Source organism: Bos grunniens, chromosome 2, assembly GCF_055505025.1.
Source record: "Bos grunniens cultivar Pamir isolate PY7600 chromosome 2, Bosgru_T2T1.0, whole genome shotgun sequence".
NCBI lineage: Eukaryota > Metazoa > Chordata > Mammalia > Artiodactyla > Bovidae > Bos > Bos grunniens.
Window position 1 is genome coordinate 5,770,360 of NC_141166.1, and position 19,712 is coordinate 5,790,071.

Genomic DNA, 19,712 nt, shown 5'->3' on the forward strand with positions numbered 1-19,712 from the left:
AGCCACCCCCTCCGAGGTATCCCTCCGCTTCCTCTGCTGAACAGAGGAGAGAGTCCAAAGCCAGCGGAGAAAGGGCCAGGCCAGTGGTCTGGTTGGAGTGGGAAGGCGGGATGGGACAGGGAGGAGAGTCACACACACGGGTGGACAGCGGCCGAAAGACACGTGCACAGAGATGGGGAGAGACAGAGGTCCCAAACAGAGCCAGGTGGGTTGTCAGACAGAGAGGCAGACAAGTCCGAGGGCGCGAAAGACACAGCCACGAAGAGACACAGCAGGAAGTTGGAGCCAAGGATAAGGACAAACCCAAAGAGACGGAATCAGAGCCGGAGCTCGCGGAGAGAAAGGACAGAGCGTGGCCTCGCTGGGAAGCGCCCGCCCCAACCCGGCGCAAGGGCGGGAGCCGAGCCGGGGCTCAGGAAGACGGAGGGCGCCCCGCTGCCCGGCAGGCGGCGCGCTGGCCGCGCGGCGCGACCGGCCGGCAGGGCCCGGGCCGGGGGCGGGCCGGGGGCGGGGGCGGAGGCGGGGGCGGGGGCCGGGGAGGGCTGCCCCGGCCGCGCGCGAGCCCCGCGATCGCCTTTATAAGCCCGCGGGGGACTTGGCCGGGGCAGCGTCGCGCTCCCGCCCCTCCGCGTCCGCGCTCCCAGAGCACCGACCCCGCGTCCCTTGCGCCGGGACAGACCTTCGCCCACGAACTCTGCGCAGGTAAAGACTCGACGCTGGTTCCTGGCTCTCCAGGACCCCCGGGATGTGGAGCGTCCCAGGCCCCCTTTCCTCATCCTCCCCTCGCCGGGAGAGGGCGGCGAGGCTGGACATCAGGGGCCGGGCCGGGACCTCCGCGCGCCCCTCAACACCGCCCAAGGCAGCCCATTCGGAACCTCCAGCCACCTGTCCCGCTCCCGCGCTCGCGCGCATCCGCTGCTCCCGGCGGGCGCACTGGGCGGGCCCAGAAAGTGGACGTGGCCCCAGCGGAGCCGGCGAGGCGGGCTGACTGCGCTCGAGTCGGCCGCTGCAGCCCTGCGGTCTCCCTGCCGCTGCCTGAGACCCCCATCTTCGGTCTCGGCACCGCCTCCCGGTGCCCAGTGGCTGAGCGGCTTCTGCGGCGCCCCCTTGGTCCGCGATCAAGAGACTCGGGTTGCCCACCGCAGAAGTGCCAGCCATCTAGCCGTCTCGAGATCTTGGCACAGCCGCCAGGGGAGGGGGCTGGTCTGCCTGGGTGGGCTCCAAAAGTAGTTTGGGCCGGAGCTGGGAACAGTACAGAGAGGAAGGCACTTGGGTCCGGGAGTCGCAGGGGGGCGGGGAGGGGGCGGGGTGGGGGGCGGGGAGACGGGCATCCGGCGTGTTGGAGTCTGTTTGGAAGTTGTAGCCGTGGGGCGGGGGGCGCAGCGGCCTTGGGGCCGAGCTCTGGAAGCCCCCGAAGCTGAGGGAGTTTGCTGCGATCCATCTCTGGGCGTAGGCAGGTGAGCGGCTGGCCCGGGGTGGGTTCCTGCAATTCTTGATTAAGAAAAGGTTAAAAGCCTGGTCACAATGGTGGGGCGGGTAGCTGAGCGGAGCTCCAGCCTTCCCCCGCATTGTCTCTTCAGACCCTTTTTCAATGCAAAATGGGGCTGGGGGAGGGGTCTTTACAGCGGCTTGTGGGTGGAGGAGGAGATCTCAAGACCGGGCCGTTCTCAGGCCAGAAAGGACCTCTGGGCTGTCGGAAAGGAAAAGACTTCCAGGTGGGCGCGGCTTCCCTGGTAGGCAGGGGGTGGGCTCCCACACCTGCAAAGTTGACAGCAACCGTTTGTTGAACACCTACTGCGTGCCAGGCTCCAACACTTGACATGCATCATCTCCTTTACAAACAGGGAAACTGAGGCCTGAAGAAGTTAAGCAAGTCTGAGGCCAGGATTTGAAGCCAGACTCTAAACCTACAACCTTATCCCTCTGCTACTTCTACACAAACCCAAGAGATGAGGGGCTGATCTTGGTTCCTCCTTCTGACTCTTCTGATGTTCAGTCTTGCCTCCCCCCACGCCCTAGACCTGTCTTCCAATCTTTAGACCTCCCCAGGGTGTCTTCCCCACCCTACTCTCTACTCCCTGCCCACTCTTGTCTCCCCTCATCTCCCACTCTTGTCTGTCCTCTCCCCTCCACTCTTGTCTCTGTGTCTCCTTTTCTCTTCCTGAACTTCATACATCTGAACTCCATAAGCAGAAAAGGTTCTTGGACGAGGCTTCCCAACTTCCCAGCCCCTGGAGTGAGATAGAGGCTTCAGTGATGGCCCCTGTCTGTATCTGTGACCCCACCTGTAAGATAAGGGAGTGTACCTCTCTCATAACACTTTTGTGAGCAATAAAAATGAACTGAGGGCAGAAACAGAACGCCGTCTCCATTCAACAAACATTTATTAATGCCCCAAACCCTGTTCTAGGTGCTGGGAATGCAGCGATAAATTACACAGACATCTGCACACTTGTATAACAGAACTTTTTCAGGCTCTGCAACTGACACTTTAGAAAAGGAATCAAGCAATTCACAAGCAAGGAGATTAACAGGCAGTAACATGGGTAAAAGGGATCAGCCAACCTTTCGTTTTCACTAATAGAAAAAGGCAACCTAGCTGTGTGACCTGGGACAAATTCTGTTGCCTGTCCTGCCCCAGTCTCCTCCTTTTAGCTGGGATTAGTAAATAGTATGATTAACGTATGCAAAGTGTTGAGCTGATGCCTGTGTGCTTAAGAAAATTTTGGCTCTCATCAGCTCTAATCTCAATGGAAAATGCAAACTTGAGGTGGGGTGTAGGGTTTTGTCTTGCCCCGAACCCTGGAAACCTGTCACCCACCACCTAGCCCTTGCCCATTCCCCGATGGGTTGTGTTGTCGAGTGGCACGGTGTCTGCCTTGCTCACAGTCAGATACCACCTCCTGTCATCCTAGACTCAGCCTTGGCCAGGAGCCTGGAGCTCCGTGCTTGGAACAGGCCTGGGACTGTTAACCGCCACAGTCCCTTCCGCCTGGATGTGTCCCAGCTTTGAAATGAGGTGAAACCATACTCAAGCCCTACCTGTTGTTACATACCCGACCAACCCTGCAAACTGGATGCAGTCCTACAGATGAAGAAACCCGTCCTGCAGAAGGGAGGTGACTTGTTCAAGAACAAGAGATGCTACCTGGGGAGCTGGGGCTGGAGCCCTGGGGACCAGCTCCAGTGATCTTGGTATTGTATACGTCTTTGGGGATGAGTCCTCCTAATCCAGGGGTAGGATCCAGTGGCACAGCTCAGAGTGCTCACTTTGAATAGGTCCAGCTGGAGTTATTAATACAAAACTCAGAGCTTGAAGAGAACATTACGGGGAGAGTGAGCAAGCTGGGCTGAGGACCAGCTCTCAAAATCTCCGTGTGGCCACAGGAATGCAAACTCAGCTTTCCAGTGCTACGTCGTGGTCCTCGTCCTCCGCAGGCTGGAGCTAGGCTGAACAGTGTGTATTTTTGGTTTTTTTTTTTTAGAGATGTCCTTAGTTTTTTGAGGGCTTCCCAGGTGGCTCTAGTGGTAAAGAACCCGCCTGCCAATGCAGGAGACATCAGAGACGTGGGCTCCATCCCTGGGCCAGGAAGATCCCCTGGAGGAGGGCATGGCAACCCACTCCAGTATTCTTGCCTGGAGAATCCCATGGATAGAGAAGCCTGGCAGGCTACAGTCCACAGGATTGCTTTTAGAGGGCAGCTGTGGGCAGTAGATTGGAGGTTCATTCCCAGCACTGCTGTATGACTCTAGACAAGTTTCTTTCCCTCTTTGAGCCTTAGGTGAGGAAATCATCTGTCATATGGGTTAATAATATATAGTTTGCAGAGTTGTGAAGGGTTGGCAAGATTATAATGGTTTTTCACCATTGAATGGCTCAGTTGGAAATGACCACTGTTCGGGGTTGTTGTTGAGGAGTTAATATTCTCTGTGAGACATTTCTGGCCGCTACCAGGTGATTCATGAGGGCCAGAGGGAAGGCCCTGTGTAGGTTACAAAGGCCTCCACAGGAGGCACAAGAATGGCTTTAGGATCAGCACCTTGGGTTCCAATCCTAGCTGTGTGACCTGAGGCAACTCACTTGACCTCTCTAAGTGCTGGGTTCCTAGTGGGCATCCAGCAACTCTTCTCTGATGCTCGGTGTCCAAAGAACATTCAAGAATAGTCTTCCTATTTTTCCACCCCCTCATGCCATCCCCCAACATTTCCTAATTGCTCCCAGAAAAACATCATGCTTAAAGTTTTCCATGCTGGAATTCTCAGCCTCGCTGTGGCATGAAATCAATTGTTTGCATTTAATTTGACTTCTCAAATTAAGGGGTAAAATTGAGACGAGGGTGGGGGTGCAGGAGCTGGGGAGGAGTTGAGGAAAATGAAGTCAAACCAGATGTGTTTTTGTTTAACTGTTGGATGGTGGTTAAACTGCCTGGGTATTTACATCGTTCTTTCTGAATTCCAGTAACTAAGAGTCAAGTTTCACTAAAAATTGTAGTGTTCCTTCCCGGCTACCGTGGACTTGTCCTCCCCATTATTATTATTATTACTATTTTATGTTCATCTGAGGCCACAAAGTACTGGCTGCAGAAGAGACCTCATAGATGCCTAGAATTTCAGAGTTGGAAGGCATTTAAAGGCTGCTTCTGTCAACTGGCTACTTTGCAGACCAGGGAGACTGACATCCAGAGAGAATAAGGGTTTGCCCAGGGTCTCCCATGACCTTTCTGAAAAGTATCCACTGTCTTGATTTTGGTGTGTATCATTTCCATGGCATATCTTCAATATATATCTATTTTTTAAAAGAAAGAATTGCTGGTAAAATGAGGGGCAGGGAGACAGTTTAGAGGAAGCAACGAACATGTTTGATGGGTAGATAGTAGGTGATACAGAAAAGATACTAAAAAATATTACCACTAAAAATGTCTCTGGTCAGAGGGACAAAAATAAGGAGATCTTAGAGTCTTCAAATATATAAAATTTTAAACAAATTTTGTTAATATAGTTTTACATTTTAATAATGGATTAAATATGAGGAATTTCAACATAAAGACTCTTCAAAAAATAATGACATATTTGGAATATAAAATTATTGAAATGTTAAAAAAAAAAAAAAGAATTGTTAAGGATACAGATGGTGTGAGTTGGTGGGAAAAATCTGCAACTCAGGACAGAGGTTAAGCCGTTGAACTGGTGCTACCCTGCTTGTGTGACCTTGGGCAAGTCACTTGCCCTCTCTGAGCCTCAGGGTCCGTGTCTGTATCCCAGGATGCCCGAAGGGCATGAGCTGGGGATTTAGGACATCCCTAAGACTTGGTCTGGGTCTGATTTAATTTGAGTTGGTCCTCAAACATCTGTGGCTGAAGTTATGGTAGGTCAGTCGCAAACTGCCCTCCTGGGGCAGCAGGGGGTGGGGGTAGGGGAATTGTTGACTCCTGCAGTGATTTAAAACTTGGATTTAGTTGTTGGTGTTGTGAAAACAAGTGATTTCGTTTTACATAAAACTAAGGGTTCTGGTTTCTCTGGGAAGATCAAAAGATGTGGCCACGCTGGGCTGCATCCCGCCCGGCCGCGGTGGCTGGAGCCGATCAACAGCCGGTCTGTCCTCTTGACCACAGTCCCCTCTGCAGCCTGCTCTCACACCCAGCCCCTTCGTCTCGTTGCCATTCCCGGCCTGCCTTCTGAGTCTGCAGTTTCTGAGCTAGGTGCGTGTGGCTCGAGCTGGCCGTAATGTGGGGCATAACAGACCCCAGCCCCTCTTCTGGGGCCTGGCAGCATCTCTGGAACATGTCAGCCAGGACGAGGGTGCTCTCTTCCTGCTTTGCTCGTCCCGGGAAGGGGCTAAGGGCTCGAGAGTTCGGGGGCTGACCAAGCATCAGCCTGTCGGTCTTTAGGGAGCTAGGGAGCTGGGCCTGGGGTCCACCCTCTTGGGGATAGGCAGCCCTGGGTGCTTCAGACTAGAGATTCCGCAGCCCCCTTAGGGAAGGGACTCCCTTGACATCTAGTGCTCCCAACAGCCCTGTGCACTGGTGATGCTTCACAGACAGGAAGCACCATCCTGCACTCTGAAGCCACAGTGGTCTGCTTTTTCCCCTTTTCTGGGGGCCTAAAGTGAAGTGAAGTTGCTCAGTTGTGTCTGACTCCTTGCGATCCCATGGACAGTGGAGCCTGGTAGGCTACAGTCTCCTCCCCATGGACTGTAGCCTACCAGGCTCCTCTGTCCATAGGATTTTCTAGGCAAGAATACTGCAGTGGGTTGCCATTCCCTTCTCCAGGGGCTGAGGCCCATGAGTAACAGGCAGCATAACAGCTGCAGCACAGATCTCCAGATCGCCATGTCTGAGCTCGACTGTGAGGAAAGCCGTGAAGTCTCATGGTTAAAGCTCCTGGTAAACCGTCTGGAGGGCTTCCCTGGTGGCTCAGTGATAAAGAACCCGCCTGCCAATGCAGGAGATGTGGGTTTGATCCCTGGGTCAGGAAGATCCCCTGGAGAAGGAAATGGCAATCCATGCCAGTATTCTTGCCCGGGAAAATCCCATGGACAGAGGAGCCTGGGGTTGCAAGGAGTTGGACACAACTTAGCGACTCAGCATGAAAGACTCTGGAGGCAGCTGAGATTCTAGAAGGTCTCCACAAGCAAACTGCTCTGGGGGTTACGAGGTGAACGGGGAGAGCCCTGATTCCTGATAGCAGCCACAGGGCCCCTGGTCCTTGCACCCGCAGAGGAGTTCAGGAATGACCTTGAGTGGGAAGTAGCATTTTTGTGAGTACCCGCTGGGTACCATGCAATTTCCCCATCATCCTTGAACCTCCCCTGGCCCTCACACCCTGCTGTTTTGCAGTTGAGGCTCCAAAAGGATATCTTAGGTCCAAATCCCTCCCCTTGGTGGCTCGGTCACCCTGCCCTGACCTGGCAAGGGAGAGAGGGGAAGGGCAACAAAGGCTGTTTCCTTAGCGACCCTGTGATGAGGTGCTGACCCCCAGGCTCATTCGAGAGAAGCATTCTCATCCTCCCAGATCTCAGTCTGTGATTCAAGTGGATGAATTTCACCCAGCCGGGTCTGCAAGCTGCCAGGCAAAGCCCAGGAAACATTTGATGTTCTTTAAAAAAAACTGTTTAGGTGGCTTTTATCTGAAAACAAGTAAGTCCCACCTTTAGAAGGGTCTGCCATGTGACTTTCTGTTAAGTCAAGTTCTTGCCTGCTCTGAGGGACCTTTCACTTTGTCCACAGAACAACAGCGTGGACACCGGCAGCTCTCAGGTTGAGGTGGTCAGGTCACTGTTGGGTTGGTCCTCTAGGCTGACTGTCACTCAGCTGCGTCAGGCGCGGCCTCTCCGAGCATCATTCATCTCTTTCTTCCTCCACCGGCCTCTTAAATACAGGAGTTAATAACTTTCTCACCTGCCACCGTTTTGGCTAGAAAGTGTGTCAGCTGACTCTGAGACCCCCCTCCCTTCACTCCTTCTTAGCACCTCGATAGCTGCCCTGTCTTTCCTGCCTAATTCAGCTCGCTCCCCTCTGCCACCCACAAACACACCCGCTAACACTGCCATGCCCGGTGGCACTCAGCGCGTCTCCTGGAACCGCTCATTTATCTAAACAGCAGCCCTGTGTGGCAGGTGCAATTATTCCCACTTTACTGATGAGGAAGCTGAGGCACGGAATCACCCCGCTGGGAAGTGGGAAATACACACATTCATCTCCTACCATTGCCAATCCACCCACTCAAGGCTGCTTCCTTCTTTGTGGTATGAATGACACAATCTATCTTCCTAGAAGAGTTTGGTTCCTTGTTTTGAAATCATCAAATCTGGTAATTCATATTTCAGCTTTAGCTAGCCTAGCAAGATAATCAGAGATCAATAGATTCCTCTGAACAGCTTATCTGAGGTCTCGCCTTCATCACTTGAGTTCACTTTTGTGAAAATGCTGTGTGTTTTAATTTTTCCCCTTGACCTCATCCTTCCAACTAACATTTAAGGCAGTGGTTCCCAACATTTTTGGCACCAGGGACTGGTTTCGTGGAAGACAATTTTTCCGCGGATGGCAGGATGGGAGGGGTGGTGGTGATGGTTTCCAGATGACTCATGTGCGTTACATGTATTGTGCACTTTATTTGTATTATTGTTATATCAGCTGCCTCTCAGATCATCAGGCATTAGATCCTGGAGGTTGAGGACCCCCAGTTTAAGGTCTTAACTCTGTCAGGAACTGAGCAAATCACTTTTAATGAACTTATTTAACTTGTTATCCTCTCTGTTTTATAGAGGCGAAAATTTGAGCTCAGAGAAGCTGAGTAACTTTCTCAAGGTCATATAGCTAGAAAGTGGCGATGAGACTCAAATTTAGGTCTCATGCCTTCTGTCAGATTAGCGTCTGGATTCAGATTTTTGTCTGGATACAAGCCCTTGCTGTATATATCTGTTTTCAGTAGAACCATCTGTCTCTGGGGTTTGCAGAGTCATTTGGGGTGGGCCGTGTCAGAGGGAGGGGACCCAGCATAGGCACAATCCTGGTTGGGCAGTGGCTTCTGTTCTCCCAAACAATGGGCTTTGGCCTGGACATCCCCTCTTGTAGTCAAGAGGAAGGACACGATGACCCTAGCAGGCAGCATCCTCAAAAAACCAGAGGGGCCTGTGTTCAAATCCCAGCCCTGCCATTGCAAGCTATGTGACCTTGGGCAAGTCCCTTCCCCTCCTTGGCTTTTGGTTACCCTGCCTGACAACTGTGGCTTGTTCCAGGGAGTCAGTGTTAGGACTTTTCTAGTTCTGCTGCTGCTAAGTCACTTTAGTCGTGTCTGACTCCATGCGACCCCATGGACTGCAGCCTACCAGGCTCCCCCGTCCCTGGGATTCTCCAGGCAAGAACACTGGAGTGGGTTGCCATTTCCTTCTCCAATGCAGGAAAGTGAAAAGTGAGAGTGAAGTCGCTCAGTCGAGTCTGACTTTTAGCGACCCCATGGACTGCAGCCAACCAGGCTCCTCCATCCATGGGATTTTCCAGGCAAGAGTACTGGAGTGGGTTGCCATTGCCTTCTCCAATGCATGAAAGTGGAAAGTGAAAGTGAAGTCGCTTGGTCATGTCTGACTCTTAGCGACCCCATGGACTGCAGCCTACCAGGCTCCTCCATCCATGGGACTTTCCGGGCAACAGTACTGGAGTGGGGTGCCATTGCCTTCTCCCTTTTCTAGTTCATGTGTGGCCAAATAGTTGGCATGCATACCGCACCTTCTCCTGTGTTATACATGTCAGACGTTACTAATCAACCACTGTTCTCTTTCCTTCTAAACCTCAGGTCCCTTCTAAACGCAGTCATCCAGGCAGCCATTATTCACTCAATAGAGTTGGCACACACCAAATGGAAAGACATCCTGAACCAAATTCGACTTAGGCATTGTGTGAACAGCGACGAGAAGGGACAGGCCCAGGGTGGTGCCCTGGTCGCTATGCTCTTGAATCTTTCTTTCCTGGTCTGGGAAAGCTGGAGGAACCCTGAGCTAGACCGCCCCAGAACTCGCCTCGGGTGTGGGGTGGAGACCTGCCGAGGAGCACCCGGCTGTGTCCCTGTCCATTCCTCAGAGAAGGTGGGGGGTGGCGGTGGGCTTCTGAGGCTGGTCACAACCCAGGCTTGTTAAGACTGAGAAGAAAGAGGCTGGTTTCAGATCCCTCTTGGAAAGAGTTCCACTCACCGCTTCCCCCACCCTCCGTAATAATATCTGTAGTAGTAGAATAGTAATGATGAGTTATTAACATTTACTGAGTATCTGTTAGGCACCAAGCCACTCAGCTAAATGCTTCTATACATTCGTGCTTTTAATCCTTCTAACAGCCCACTTTTCAAGGGAGGGAAATGACTCAAAAGTGAAACACCATGCCTGCGTTTCCTCAGCTGGTGAACCAGTGGAGTTGCTGAGATTGGGGTTTGCCCGTCCACGCAACCCTTAGCTGTCTCCCCTCCCTGCTCAGTCTCCGTACTGACTCCTCCTTACTCACCATCGCCATCTGTCCTTCATGCCTATGACGTTCCTTCACCTGTGGAAAGTGCTCTACTACCTGCAGAGCCATCGTGTACATACGGGAGGAGCGCGGCAAGTGGCATCTCCATGTTTGGTTAGAAAATTGGGTCTGGGGTCACCCCTGGGTCCCGGGACGGCCCAGGGGAGCCTGGGGTGAGGGGTGGGAACATGGGTGTGTTGCAGCTGAGGTCGGGCTGAGTTACCCACTCTGTATCCTGCATGAACCAAAATGAGTTCCTGTTTTAATCAGCCTCTGGACCATGGATGAGTCACTTTGATTCTCCCCCACCTCAGTATCCAGGCTCTCAGATGTTTTCCTCTTTTAAAGCTCTTTCTTATTCATGAACCCAGTGAATCCTGGAAACAGCTGGATAAAGTATTATCTTCATCTGCAGAAGGGAAGCAGGCTCAGGTCGAACAGACGGCAGAACCAGCCCTCGCCTCAGGCCGGGATCCCAGGCTCATGCTCTTTCCCCAGGTGTGGCCCGCCCTGTCACATCTTTGCCTTTGCACCTGTGTGCCCGCCTCTGCCGTGTCCTCCCTGCCTGTGTCACCGGTTGGCACCATCACAGCTTTTCTAGATCTTGCTTGGAAATCTTCAGCCCTTTGTAAACTGATCATCCTCGTAGTGTCTGGCCCTGTGTGAGTTTCTGGAGGGCAGGAACCCCATCTGAGTCATTCGTGAATCCCAGTGTCTAACAGTGTACCTGCCTCCAGCAAGTGTCCAGTGACGTTCATGTATTGAAAGGCTGCCCCACCTGGCAGGGACTTCCACAACCCAGGCAGGCTTGGTTCGCATGGGGAAAGCTGGAAATGCTGTCCTGCTGGGTTTGACACCTGAGCTACTCCAGGCTAAGCCTGGCTGCCCTTCCCATGTCTGCATCTTCTTTTTTTACGACTGACATCAGCTCATAGTCATCAGTGATTTGTCAATGATTGGCAGCAGGACGAGCCAGTTTCCCTATTGGTGGCTCAGACCTTAGTCAGGTGTGAGTTTCCCCAGCGTCACACCTCTGACCAATCCTCTTGTCCAACTTGTTCACAGATGTACCCTCAGTGCCAAATAACCTCAGCCAGGAACAGCCATCATTTGCTGAATCTATTATATGTACCGTATATACTATAATGTCTGTACCAAGCATCCTGTGTGCACTTAATACATATATGGTGAATGAGTGAGTGAATTCTTGCAGAGAATAACATCCCTTAGGAACAAAGACCTTATAATGCCTCTGTGCCTCAGTTTCCCCACATGTCTATGAGAGGTACTCAGAGGAGTGATTGACACATACATCAATAGGTGTTTGCTTTAAATAAGTCATGAATCAGGCTCTGTATTAAGTGCATTACTTATATATATTCGCTTATCCTCACAGCTGAGCTCCAAAAAATGTAAGTAATGTCTCCTAGGTCACATAGTCAGTACCAAGTGTAAATATTTTCATACCTTCCAGGATACATGTATTCCAATCTATGGAACATGGTGACCACTTTCCCCAAAGCTCTTTCCATAGCACAGAATGCCCCACCCTGAAGCCTATGGTCATAAGTAGTAGGAGAGTCCAGGGGTCGTTCTGCCCCCTGATTGAGAAACATCTCCATGATTATAAAATGCTTAACACAGGACTTCCCTGGTGGTGCAGTGGATAAGAATCCACCTGCCAATGCAGGGACGCAGGTTCGATCCCTGGTCTGGGAAGATTCCCCTTGTGGCGGAACAGCGAAGCCTAGACACCACAGCTGCTGAAGCCCGTGTTCCTAGAGGCCTGTGTTCTACAACAAAAGAAGCCTCGGTGATGAGAAACCCACGTGCTACAATGAACAGTAGCCCTCGCTCACCGCAGTTGAGAAAGCCTGTGCACAGCAACGGAGACCCAGTGCAGTCAAAATAAAAAAATTTAAAAAAAAATGCCTAACAGGGTGCCGAGCACATGGTAGGTCTTGTGATCACATCCGTGTAACAGGCGTGGATCCTGCCCTGTGCTGAAGCCCGCAGGAGGAATCTGAGCCTGCTGGGAAAGCTGAGAAAGCCTTCGTGGAAGAAGGGAAAGCGGTCATGAATGACTGTAACAGCGTCAGCTCATGCCTCTTGGGGGGCAGACTCTGCTCCAAGTGCGTTAGATGTAGGAACTCCTTTAATGCTCCTAGCGGGTGAGTATTGTGATGACCCCCACCCCACGGAAGAGGAAACAGAGAAATGAACTCGTTTGTCCGGGTGATGGCAGCCTGGTGTGTGCATCCTGGCCTTCCAGCTACGGTGTCTGGCTGCCTCCTTTTGTAAGGAAAGGCTCATCGAAGTTTCCTGCTGGTCAGTTCACTTTCGCCTGTGTTCAGGCCTGGCTGTTGGCTGGCAGGCCTTTGTCAGGGTCCGCACTGCTATTACATGGTCCCCGGAGTGGACTATTTCCTGGGGAGGCTTCCCCACATCACATCCGAAGGCTGAGCCCGGATGGAAGTTCCAGAAAAGGAAGCCAGGCTATCACCTCACCCCTGCCTGGGGCAGTCCCGGCACGTGTCAGCTCCGTAATTCCCCGGGCACTGCTCACAGTGGACAGCAGCAGGGCTTAGCATCCTTCCTGATGGGGAAGATTCATGACGGTTCTGAGGGAGGTGCTGCTCTGGTTTGTAGTACATAGAGGCAGAAACCAGGTTCATTGTGGTTAAGTAACCTGCCCAGGGTTGCAGAGCTGATGAGTGGTGGGGCTGGCGTTTTAAGCCGGAGCCTGGGGCCTTTCTGCTCTGCCTCTCAGTCTGCTCTGAGTTGACTGGTTTTGGCTCTGGTGACGGAAAAAAGGTCTGTCTTGAGGATGTCTGCTGCAGAGATTCAGGCCAGCCTCCGAACAATCTTAATTTGTTTAGTAATACTAAGAGCTGTCATTTGCCGAATCCCCCACGTATAGCCAGCTAAGTAAGTATTTTACATACCCTTTTTCATTTGGTCCTCTTTAAAAAAAAACAAACTATTTATTTCTTTGGCTGTGGCTCATGGGATCTTTGTTATGTGACATGTGAACTCTTAGTTGTGGCATGTGGGATCTAGTTCCCTGACCAGGGATCGAACATGGACCCCCTGCATTGGGAGCGTGGAGTCCTAGCCTCTGGACTGCCAGAGAAGTCTCTCGCTTGATCCTCTTAAACTTCCCACAGAGTAGGTACTCCGATCCCAGTTTTTACAGGTGAAAAAAAGCACGGAAAAGGAAAGGGACTTACCCACGGTCATGCAGCTCAGACGTGGTTAAGCCGGAATTCGAACCTGGGCAGCTTGGCTCTGGAGTGTGGGCGCCTAATCACTTAATAAATATTAGATAAAACTCTGCAGGCCAGATGCATAGACTCTTCTTGAACCTGATGGTTCTTCCGGAGTCCAACTCAGGGAAGCGGGTGCAAGGCAAGAAACGAGCAAAAAGCAGGAAAAGACCGCGGGATACTCCCCGGCCACCTGAGCTGAGCATGTGGAGTTTATCTACCCCGGTGTGATTCCTGGGTGAAGTCAGGAACAATGGGTGGGGGGACACGGCGGGGCGGTCCTGCTGTCTCCAGAACCAGGGTCAGGAGGAGGGCAGGCAATCAGCCTGGCTGAAGCTACTGCTAACTGCGAATCCTCAGTGGGGGACTGGCCCCAGCCTCTGTCCAGGGCTCAGGCCTGACCCTCCTGAGTTTCCATCTCAGGTTTCAGGAGTCTGCCTGGGGTGGGAAATCTCAGCGCGCTGGTTTGTGCAAGAACTTTGCAGTTTCCTCCTTTGGCACCCAAGTCCCTGGGCTGGTCTGCCTGCCCCACTTTGTGCTTTTGGAGGAAGCAGATCGTTTCCTCTTGAGTGGCTACATGATTTGAATAATCAAGTATTTCCCCACTGGCCCACGGCCAGACAGAGCTCAGTGTGCAAGGCCTCCCGTTCGGGCTCCGGAGCAGGCCTGCCAGCCTCCTGGACCCACAGCTTGCTCTCCTTTGCGCGGCTGAGATGGACAGGAGACCCCCATCCTGCTGGCTTTGCTGGGCAGGCCCCAGATGGTTCCTGTGACAGAGGCAAGGCTGGTCTCGCGCTTTGTCACCTCGCTGTCTGGAGTGGCTCCTTTTGGAGGAAGGGGGGACTGTCCTCCTTCAGGAAATTCATGCTGGAGTGGCCTTTCTTGTCAGCTGGGTGTGACCTCTTGGCGCCTGTTGGTCTGTAGAAAGGAGGAAGCAGAGTCAGGAAGCAGGAAGATGGGTGCAGAACATTCGTTCATTCATTCAGTGAACATTTCCTCAGCCCAGCTGCCTGCTCGGCCCAAGACTGGGTGCTGGAATTCACAGATGAGCCTGGTCTAGTATTTCCTTCAAAGATCATCCAGTGTGTGAGGAGATGGTCATGTAAACAGAGTCCCAGTGGCACAGGATGAAGGAAAGTTTAAGAGCTGTGGGACCAGGGGAGTCCACCTAACCATTCCGCAGGAGACAGCATCATTCTCTTTTTTTTTTAAGCATCTTCTGTAGGCATGCAGAGTTCTAGGTGGAGATACAGGAGTGAACCACACTCTCCTCCCTCCTGGAGTTCCTCTAATGCAAAGGACAGACCACAGAGTGAAACTAGGTTTTATATACAGCAGTGTGTATACATCAATTCCAGCCTTCCAACTTACCCCTCACCCCGCTTACCCTCCGGTAATCATAAATTTGTTCTACATCTGTGACTTCATTTCTGTTTTCTAAAGAAGTTCATCTGCGCCCTTTTTTTAGACTTCACATATAAATGAATGATATATGAAATTTATCTTTCTTTGACTTCACTCAGTATGACACTCTCTAGGTCCATCCATGTACACACTGCTATATATAAAATAGATGACTAATAAAAACCTACTATATAGTACAGGAAACTATTCAATATTCTGTAATGACCTATGTGGGAAAAGAATCTAAAAAAGAATAGATAACATGTGTCTGTATAACTGATATGTGTATATGCATATGTGGGAAGAGAATCTAAAAAAGAGTAGATGTGTCTGTATAACTGGCATGTGTTTGTGTAACTAATCAGAGTTGGACGTGACTTAGTGATCGAGCACACACGCATGGTTGATTTACAGGGGTGTGTTGCTGTACACCTCACACTAACACAGCATTGTAAATCAACCATGCGTGCGTGCTCAATCGCTAAGTCACGTCCAACTCTGTGACTGTGCGCCACGGACTGTAGCCCGCCTGGGTCCTCTGTCCAGGGGATTTTCTAGGTAAGAATACTGGAATGGATTGCCATTTCCTCCTCCAGGGGATCTTCCCGAGCCAGGGATTAAACCCACGTCTCCTGCATTGGTAGGCAGATTCTTTAGCACTTAGCCACCTGGGACTCTGTACTCCAATAAAAAAAGTAAATGAAATAAAAATTCAAAAATAAATAATAAATAAAAATTAGGTTAATTTCAGCCAACGACAAGCACTGTGAAGAGAAGAAACAGGATTGTGAAATAGTGAGAGACTGGGTTCAGAGGTGGTGACCTTTGACCTGAAGGAGGCGTGAGCCAGGCGAAGACCTGGATAGCGGGGGATGAGTGTTCCAGACAGGGGGAACAGGAGGTGCAAAATCCCTGGGGGAAGACAGCAGAGCACAGAAGGTCGGAGTGGTCAGGGGAGGGGGCCAGGAGATGACCTCAGAAGCTGGGCTTAGACAGAGCTTGCAGACCTCTGACCCTACTCTGGGAGAACCAGCAGCATCTGCCAGGGCGCATAGGTGGTGGGTGACCTGTTTGTGGGATGGCCCTTTGAAAACTTTTAAAGCAGGAACCTTCAGTGTTCACCGTACCAGTCCTCTCCAGGCACAGAGAGGGCAGCTGAGGCCCAGAGGGAGAGGGAAGGGGACCCTTCCAGATCTCAGAGGGAGGTGATGGACTCTAATCTGGGTCCCCTAGCCTCCCACCGTTTCTCTCCAACATGCCCATGCCGCCCCTCTAAATTAAACACTTCCTCTTTGCCAAGGAAGTTATCTATCTTGCCTCCTTTGTCAGGAGGAAGGTGAGGCTCAGGGAGGTGACCAGGGTTCCATGGGATTGACCCTGGGCAAGTGACTGAACCTCAGTTTACTCTAAAATGAGGACAATAATGATCTCTCACTCACAAAACTGTTGAGCAGTCAGTGAGATGCAACAGGCGTTGAGCTCTTACTGTTCAATTCAGCCGCTCAGTTGCGTCTGACTCTGCGACCCCATGAACCACAGCACGCCAGGCCTCCCTGTCCATCACCAGCTCCTGGAGTTCACCCAAACCCCTGTCCATTGAGTCAGTGATGCCATCCAACCATCTCATCCTCTGTCATCCCCTTCTCCTCCTGCCCTCAATCTTTCCCAGCATCAGGGTCTTTTCAAATGAGTCAGTTCTTTGCATCAGGTGGCCAAAGTATTAGAGCTTCAGCTTCAACATCAGTCCTTCCAATGAACACCCAGGACTGATCTCCTTTAGGATGGATTGGTTGGTTCTCCTTGCAGTCCAAGGGATTCTCAAGAGTCTTCTCCAACACCACAGTTCAAAAGCATCAATTCTTCCGCACTCAGCTTTCTTCACAGTCCAACTCTCACATCCATACATGACCACTGGAAAAACCATAGCCTTGATTAGATGGACTTTTGGCAAAGTAATGTCTTTGCTTTTTAATATGCTATCTAGGTTAGTCATAACTTTCCTTCCAAGGAGTAAGCGTCTTTTAATTTCATGGCTGCAATCACCATCTGCAGTGATTTTGGAGTCCAGAAAAATTAAGTCAGTCACTGTGTCCACTGTTTCCCCATCTATTTGCCATGAAGTGATGGGACCGGATGCCATGATCTTTGTTTTCTGAATGTTGAGCTTTAAGCCAACGTTTTCACTCTCCTCTTTCACTTTCATCAAGAGGCTCTTAGTTCTTTCTGTAGTGCTTGTCAAAATGTGAATATTTACCTAGCATTTTTATTTTAATTTATTTTACAGACTCTGGGATCTTTCAGTGGAGTCCTCATGACTCTTGTTCAAGCATATGTCACTGGTTCATAATGGCTCTCTTGTCTGTTTTTTAAAATTAATTTATTTTTGGCCACACTGGGTCTTTGTTGCTGCTCATGGTCTTTATTTGGTTGCAGCAATCGGGGGCTGCTCTTTGTTGAAGTACGCGGGCTTCTCATTTCGGTGGCTTCTCTTGTTGCAAAGCATGGGCTGTAGGGTGTGCGGGCTCAATAATTGGGCGAACCAGTGTCCTTTGCGCTTCAGTGCAGATTCCCTTTTTTTTTTTTTTTTTTGTAAATCAAACTAATATATATTTACTTATTTTTCCAACACTTTATCCTAAAAATTTTCAAACATACACAGCAGTTGAGAGAACTCCATAATGAAAGTTCTGGCCCCTGAGGGCCTTCACTCTGCTGAGCCGGGTTCTGTTCTCCACGGAGCTGTATGTCTCTCATACAGATGCTTGGTCAGAAAGATCAGGAGTCATTGGGCAAACAGGAAAGGGTGTGTAAGAGCTTGTAGCTGCTATAGTTACTCACGTCTCTCTTTGAAGCCTTGGCTTTTATCTTCCTGCCCCGTTATGTGGTGATGTGTGTCACTTTGCAGCAAGGCATGTTCTTAACCACTGGACCACCAGGGAAGCCCTGCTGTTTCCGTTTTTAAATGTAGTCTTCTTATTTCTTCCTGAGTCAGTTTTGGTATGTTATGAATATATGGACTTCTTTGGTGGCTTAGACGGTAACGAATCTGCCACCAAAGAATGTGGGAGACCTGGGTTGATCCCTGGCTTGGGAAGATCCCCTGGAGGAGGGCATGGGAACCTACTCCAGTATTCTTGCCTGGAGAATCCCATGGACAGAGGAGGCTGGCAGGCTGCAGTCCATGGGACTGCATGTATTTATATCTTTTTAGAAATGTATGCATTTAATCTACATTTTTATACTTACTGGCAAAGGTTGCTTATAGCATTTTCTTATTGTATTTCTCTTTTCCGTAATAACTGTATATTATCTCTTTCTGCCTCTATTTTTTAAAATTAATCTTGCCTCATTTATCATCTTTTTTAAAGGACCAATTTGTGGCTTTGATCTTTTCAACTTAATCTATTTTTTCCCCTGTTTTGTTGATTTTGCTCTTTATAATCTTTCATTTTGTTTGAGTTTCTGTTCTAATTTCCTTAATTGGAAACTTAGTTTATTAATTTTTAGCCTTTCTTTGCTGCATTGCACAATTTTTGGTTTATCGTGTTTTATCATCAGTTGGTGCTAAGTAGTGTTTAATTTCCAGAGAAGGCAATGGCACCCCACTCCAGTACTCTTGCCTGGGAAATCCCATGGAAGGAGGAGCCTGGTAGGCTGCAGTCCATGGGGTCGCTAAGACTCAGACACGACTGAGCGACTTCACTTTCACTTTTCACTTTCCTGCATTGGAGAAGGAAATGGCAACCCACTCCAGTGTTCTTGCCTGGAGAATCCCAGGGACAGGGGAGCCTGGTGGGCTGCCGTCTATGGGGTCGCACAGAGTCGGACACGACTGAAGCGACTTAGCAGCAGCAGCAGCAGCAGTGTTTAATTTCTACTGCGGCATTTCTCTGATGTATGAGTTACTTAGGAATTTTTTTTTTAATCTCCAAGTATATGGGGGAATTGTTTGTTCTTTTAAAAAATGACTTCTAAGTTAATGGTCACAGAATGTGTGAAGACCTGCTATTTAAAATGTGAGACTTGTTTTGTGGCCTGGTATGTGATGAGTGTTCCTGAAAAGAATGTGTGGGTACTTTGTTTCTCCTACCCCACTTTTTCATTACAACTTATCTTGTTTTTCCTTTAATAGTTTATTACTTTAAAAAATTATCAGCTGTAGCTTTGCCTACAAAGACAAGATGAGCATTTTCTCATATCCCTTGGTCTCTCTCCTCCCTTTCAGCCCTTAAGCTCTTCAACAACTGGCCTTTGAGCCCCCATGATAGCACTTTAAAGTTGTCTAGAGTTTTCAGTTCTGAGGGGGGTGTGTGTGTGTGTGTGTGTGTGTGTGCACGTGCTAAGTCACTTCAGTCATGTCTGACTCTGTGATCCTACGGACTGTAGCTATATATATATATATATTTATCTTACTCTTTTCTTTGATCTGGGAATTTTTTTTTAAAACACCAAACTTTACTAAGTTATTTGCTCAGCTTTCATATATCTTTAGTATCATCTGAGGAATTTGTTTCTATTACTGAAGTGTTAATAATTACTTCAAAGAATTTGGGGGTGGGGGTTGTACAAACCTTTAACATTTGAATGGCACTTTAGCTGGATATAAAATGCTCAGTTCAGATTCTTTTCCTTGGGTGCTTTGGTCTATTCGATTTGACACTTGCACCTTTGTAAGTGATCTGTTTTTCCCTGGACTTTGAGAATGTTTTTTTATTCTGATGTTCACTCTAATATTTCTCAGTGTGCATTTTTCATTATTTATCCTGTTTGGTGTATTTGGGGCTCTTTCAAAATGAGATCTATCATCTTTCTTCAGTTCCAAGGTTATCTGCATTATTTCTTCCAATATCTCCTCCTTTGATTTATTTTCCTCTCCTGGAACGCTTAATATCTGCTGCTACTGCTGCTAAGTCGCTTCAGTTGTGTCTGACCCTGTGCGACCCCATAGACGGCAGCCCACCAGGCTCCGCCGTCCCTGGGATTCTTCAGGCAAGAACACTGGAGTGGGTTGCCATTTCCTTCTCCAACGCATGAAAGTGAAAAGTGAAAG

At 49.9% G+C, this 19,712-nt stretch overlaps 1 protein-coding gene across 4 annotated transcripts in view; it reads left to right on the top strand.

The window, feature by feature from the left end:
• ALPL (alkaline phosphatase, biomineralization associated) overlaps positions 1 to 19,712 on the top strand; it is an 87,080-nt gene that overhangs the window by 22,840 nt on the left and 44,528 nt on the right. The window contains exon 1 of one of the 4 annotated variants that reach the window (XM_086327114.1): positions 517 to 702. The exons of 1 other annotated variant lie outside the window; for it this stretch is intronic. The gene's annotated coding sequence lies outside the window, so the exon portion shown is untranslated. Of the gene's footprint in view, positions 1 to 516; positions 703 to 1,341; positions 1,458 to 19,712 lie in introns of those variants that run through there. 2 more of the 4 variants (XM_086327140.1, XM_086327167.1) reach the window with 2 other exon arrangements.